This window comes from Lycium barbarum, chromosome 10 (assembly GCF_019175385.1).
Source record: "Lycium barbarum isolate Lr01 chromosome 10, ASM1917538v2, whole genome shotgun sequence".
Classification (NCBI taxonomy): Eukaryota; Viridiplantae; Streptophyta; class Magnoliopsida; order Solanales; family Solanaceae; genus Lycium; species Lycium barbarum.
Genome location: NC_083346.1, coordinates 42,676,410 through 42,682,247, shown reverse-complemented (window position 1 = coordinate 42,682,247; position 5,838 = coordinate 42,676,410). Strand labels below are relative to the sequence as shown.

The 5,838-nt window shown below is 34.8% G+C and overlaps 1 long non-coding RNA gene across 4 annotated transcripts; it reads left to right on the top strand.

Moving 5' to 3' along the window:
- The first annotated feature begins 272 nt into the window (after positions 1–272).
- LOC132615377 (uncharacterized) lies at positions 273–3,339 on the top strand. Of its 4 annotated transcripts, none has more exons than XR_009572677.1 (4): positions 273–469; positions 1,337–1,388; positions 2,006–2,172; positions 3,060–3,339. It is a non-coding gene; the product is annotated as an uncharacterized LOC132615377 (long non-coding RNA). The 4 variants fall into 4 exon arrangements; XR_009572676.1 differs by having other exon boundaries at positions 3,005–3,339; XR_009572675.1 differs by having other exon boundaries at positions 275–469; positions 2,996–3,339.
- The last annotated feature ends 2,499 nt before the right edge of the window (positions 3,340–5,838 follow it).

Genomic DNA, 5,838 nt, shown 5'->3' with positions numbered 1-5,838 from the left:
CTACAGAGCAAAGAGATTTCGACTTGGAAATGGGAGGCGATCAATATGGATTTCATTACAGGCTTACCTCATTCTTAGCGTAATTTTGATTCAATGTGGGTGATTCACTACAAGAAAAAGGTTTATTTACGATCAACATTTAGCTACGAGTTAAAAATCTAGTCCCTAAAAGCATACTTATAAGGACCAGATTTATCTTTAGTCCCTAGTTCCCGAATAAATGGCGAAGGGACTAAATATCATCCCTAATATGATCAATAACTAGTCCCTAATGTCAAAAATAAAGTGGGACCAAAGCGCTAAAATAAAATCTTGCTCCCAAAAAAATAAAATAATGGGAGCTTTAATTCTAAAACCTAACTCCGTCTTCAAAAATCCCCAAATCTAGCTTCATCAAGAAAACCATTACGCCAGAGACCACCGAGAGAAGTTGCAGTCTGGCGGGAGACTATCACGGGCGGTCTTTCTGGTAACGATACCCTATATTCCTTAATTGTCCTTTTCTCATTTTCTTATTTTTATCGCCGTCGTCCGCGTGTAAACCCATCACTGGTGAGCTTCTTTAACTATGAACCAGAGTTCTCTGTTAACAACACAAGCATGAAAACCTGAATGTACCATCAGTTCTCCATATTGTATTTCCGTGCATGTGTCGTTTCTCTATTGTTGGACCTAGCCTAGAAATAATTCTTGTAGCCTTTGAATTTTTTGACCAATTGGGTTTCTATTTTGTATTGTTTGGGATGTTTTTTTCTCACCTATTTATATTCTCCAGTATGTAGACTTGACCATGAGCTCGAGGACTCTCTGAAATCCTGGCTCACATATTTGAACATTGATTCCTCGAAAGTCCATGGATGCTTTGGTGATTTTTTATGATATACTCTGTTTCACTATTAAGGTCCATCTCTTGTGGACTCCTCTTTACTCTATGTCCATCTTTTACTTGTTTTGTATGATTGTGCATAACTCCTTTATTTTCAACATAAATTTCATCATAATCAACTGGAAAAGGTCCTTTTTTACACTGTTGGATTAGCTTATTTGTGTATGTTCCTTGACCGTGTTTGAATGCCAAGTTGTTGTTATGTTTTTTATTTTTAATTGATGTTTTGATTTATTTGGGAACCCGATTAGTAATTCTGAGCTTTTTCAAATGATCGTATTAGACTTTGTGTAAATTTTGTGATATTTTAGCTACTGCATAATATGCTTTGTATGAGCTGGTGTTGTAAGGACCTATTCTGTTTTTTTCTTGGATTGTTTTGTCTTTTTGTAATTTTGCATATGATTTTTGAGTTCCATATAACCGGTTAAAAGATTTTTTGTAATCCAGTTATTTGTTAGAAGACAACATGGCGTCATTGGTTTTCTGAAGGTGTGAAAAGGTATAAGTTTCAGCCTTTATATTTCATCTAATGGCATTCTACACAAGCTTTATACATTTAGCTATTTTCTGCCTAGAGGAAGTTTTCACTTATTCCATGAGAGGATTCCTCATGTTTAGATGGACAAACTGACTTCTTTCCGTACTCTTAAAAGCTTGAAATACTTATAAAATGTCTATAAGTTCTTCTAAAATATAATTCTCTGTAGTTTATCGAAATATTGTTAAAAGGAAATTTAAGGAAATAACCTTTTTGATTTCGTGCTAAGCCATGGTTTGTGTCAACCACATTCAAGACTTCTTGAAAGGCCTCCTTAGTGCCCGATGTATAGACAATAAAAATGATCTTGTATCACTGTTCAAATGATTTTTAACTGTTTGACTAATTTAATTTTCTTTTAGTGCTTTTGTGTAATTGTTTTTAGGTTAAACATCTGAATAATGCCAACCAGAGTAGGATATCCTGTATGATTTTGGTTTAGTTTTGTGTTTATGTATCTGCATATATTTTGACATTGAAATAAATCAGGCTACACATATCCTGTATGAATTTGAAGGATATTATCAGCCTTATTGACATCAAACTTGATACTGAAGCATCTTTTACAACTCTTTCAGATGGATCCTTTTCAAACTTGAAGAAGTTAAGGATTGAACATTGTTGCCAAATCAAAGTAATGTTTGCTTGATGGTTGTGGCAAAATCTCCACAACCTTTAACATGTGGTGTCTTATTATGATAAGATGAAAGAAATTATTAGCGGGGATGAGAATGAGGACCAAGAGGTGAGCAGTCAGTTTGAGTAGTGCTTCGTCATCATCTCGGTCTCTTACCTCTACTAATGTCATCCTACATAAACTAAGAGTAGTTCATTTATTTGAGCAAGGTGACTTTCTGAAACAATACATGAGAAGTTTGTTGAAGACCACCTTTGTTTCTCAAATTATTGCTGCAATTTTCTTTGGTTAGATGACGGGTACCCGACTGCTTTGTGTAAATATTAGCATTTAATCACTTTCTTTATTACATGAAAGTTCTGACGCTATGATCACCTTCTGAATTACCACTCACTTTTATGCTTCTGTTACAAGTAAAAGTTACTAGCTTTTGCTCTCTGAGATGTTTCTAGATATTTGAGTTTTGATGCTGAAATCTCCTAAACATCAAGAATAGGCAGAATTCCATTTCTTGAGGTCCTGTCTTGTAGTCTTGGCTTCTGTTATGGATATCATTTAATTCAACTCAAAGTTATCTTCTTTTGTCAAAAGATGCTATGCTATCCTTTCAGCTATTTGGACTCTTAGGTTGTTTAGATAATATGGATTCGTGTATAAGCACTCGGTATGCTAATTCTTGATATCATTGGAGCTTTTTCACTATAAGTTCCCTGATGTTAATGTTGGATCTTGTAATATTTTCCTTCAAATGAATTTTGGATTATGTAATATATTAAAAAATTAGAGCTTCTTTCACCTGATCAAACAATTATAGGACAAAGGTTGACTGCTTTAGTGGTTTGTCACTTCTATTATACACATCAACTATTTTGTTACGTGATATTTATTTTTTGCGAATGCCTTCTCAGAATTAACCGATCCTCTATGCCAGGAAAATCAGGTGCCTTGGCCTAATTGCGTGTTGTTAACCTTTATGGCTAAATTTCTAATCTCAGGCTTTCGAGATGACAAAAGGACAAATCATACAAGATTATATGGTTCTTTATTTATGTGTTTAGATGGAGACATTTTTTTCTGGGTTATACCTTAGTTCTTTTTGGTTTTTGGTTCTTATTAATAGTGTCTGAATTTACTTTGTGCGGTATGTAATTTTTCTTTTGACATGTAACATCTCATATCTTGACATAATTGGAAATTCTTATAGTTGTGTTTTTATTTGTAGTCTATTTAATATAATATAAATATATGATCCAGTGATGATCATTTTCGCTTGCACTTTTGCGCTTTTGGGTTGATGGTAATTTACTCACCTTACAAAAATACAGTTGTTTTCTACAGTCTGCTTTTATGGACTTCTCCCTTTTGATTGGTAGATGAATTTATCTCTTTTTAATCTACATATAGTTAAGGAGAAATAGATACTTCACAAAGGTTCTCTGGTAATTGATAGCAAATCTGCTTGTCTTGCTGACTTGAATATATTTTCGGAAGAAGTACAACGAGGGACAAATTCAAGAGCACCGTGATATTATAGGTAATAATGCAACGCCAAATGGGAATGTCCAGATTTTCTAGATGGACTTCAAAAATCTTATATCTTATATATGACATTCTTTACCAACTCTTACATTCCTCCGTGCGTTGTTCTTCTTATATTATTTCTAAAAATTATAGTTTTGTCATCTAATCTCCCTTTAATATTAACTAGTAACATATTTAGAGTGTTGTATTGTGTATGTGTTACACTTCGATTTTTTTTTGCATCGTTTGCGTTGTAAGTAAACTAACGTAAGCTATGAGAGGTCATGGAACCCTTACAAGGCTAATGAATACTCTTAACAAGTGTTAAGAAAGTATCTAAAGGTTCCGGGATCAAGCAAATCGAAGTAAATAAGTTTGTCAAAAATTTGGAAAAAGTTGACAAAATTTTGGGTGAACTTTGGAGGGGTATATCTCCTAGTATATTAGGAGTTTTAAGGTGTTTCAAAAGCCTAAAATGGAGTTCGTCGAGTCTAGTTTCCAACGTAATAAACCTCTCATCGATACAATATCCGAGTAGAGAATTATGGACGTTAAAATTTAGGCTGACAGAGCAGAAACGCGCGCTACAGTAGCCGCGCTACTACAGTACTGCTACAGTGTCATCGACTTTACCTACCTATAAACGGGTCAAGACCCCATTTTTTTCACCAAAAAAATCAGATCAAAGGATCAGCCCACACAAAGGGCAATTATGTCATAAAAAGTTGAGGGTTTAAAGTGATTTTGCTTAATCGAGGCTCGGGGAGCGCATAGTTGTGATTATTGTATCGTTTTGAGATGGAATTTGGCTTGGATTTGAGATGAATGTTGAGGATATCGCTGTTTTAGGGGGAATAAGGTATGAATCTCTTATTATTAATGTTAATCTTGGTTTCTTTACGGAGATAGAATCGTCAAATAGCAGTATAATAGTTTTGTTGGTAGAAATATGGGATAAACCCCATATGGAATGTTTATGGAGTATTTTGGTATTGAGAATATTATGTTGATGTTGGTATTGTTGTTGTTGTTGGTTATTGAATTGAGATTTCGGGCTAGGTATATAAAAAGGGGAGATGCTGCCCGATTTTCGGCAGGATATAGAATAGTTTAATATGAAGACCTAGCATAAACATATAACAATGAGTCTAATGATAGTGCGAATCCTCTTGAATGTAGATTTACGAGTACGGACGGATAAACGTAGATAATAGGAGGCCGCACAGGTATGTTAAGGTTCGCCCCTTTCTTTCAAAAAGCATGATTCCTATGTTATGATTCCATATATGTTTTCATAACCATCTTACTTCCAAAAGTTAGAAGTTCATGATTCTTAAAAGCTTCTTATGATACTAAAGATGAGATGTTTTCTATGATGAACATGATGATGACAATTCCATTTTTGGAGATTCCAAAGCTTATGGATTTGATGCTACTATGAGATTATTGAGCTTATTTCATAATTTTCTTGATTTTATTCATTGTTGTTGATCTCACCTTATGATAATTGTTCCTTCAAGGTGAGATATAGCGATGATGATTACTCCATAATATAAATCGGAGGTTACAGACCTTACGTCACTTCGATAGAGTAGTAACATTTAATTGGGATCTCGTGCATGTTATATGTATTTATATATGAGTAATTTAGATACTTACCGCGCCTTAATTGCCAGACAAGACCACGCCTTAATGGCCGGACAAGATATTATTTATATTTTACCGTGCCTTAATGGCCGGACAAGACAATATACATATTCCACCACGCCTTAATGGTCGGACAAGACAATATAAATGTTCCACCGTGCCTTAAAGGCCGAACAAGATACTATATATGTATATATGGAAAAGTTTTTTTTATAAAAAGCTAAGCATGCACAACATCCGCCTTAAAAAGGCATTCAAAGTCACAAGCTGATCTCTTTTATATTACGTTATCTTCATACTTTCATTATGTTGTTATTCATGCATTACATACTCAGTACATTGCTCGTACTGACGTCCTTTCTTGTGGACGCTGCGTTCATGCCTACATGATTAGGTAGCCAGCCAGACGGTCCAGACCAATAGGATCTCCTCTCAACGGCAGTCAGTACGCTCCATTGATCCGGAGCTGCGACCCTTTTGGTATGCTATTTTGATAGATAGAAATATAGGTATGACAAGGGCCTTGTCCTGTCTTTTCTACAGTCTATATTCCATAGAGGTCTGTAGACGGTGATATATAGGCGTGATGTTATGTATCCTCGTTGG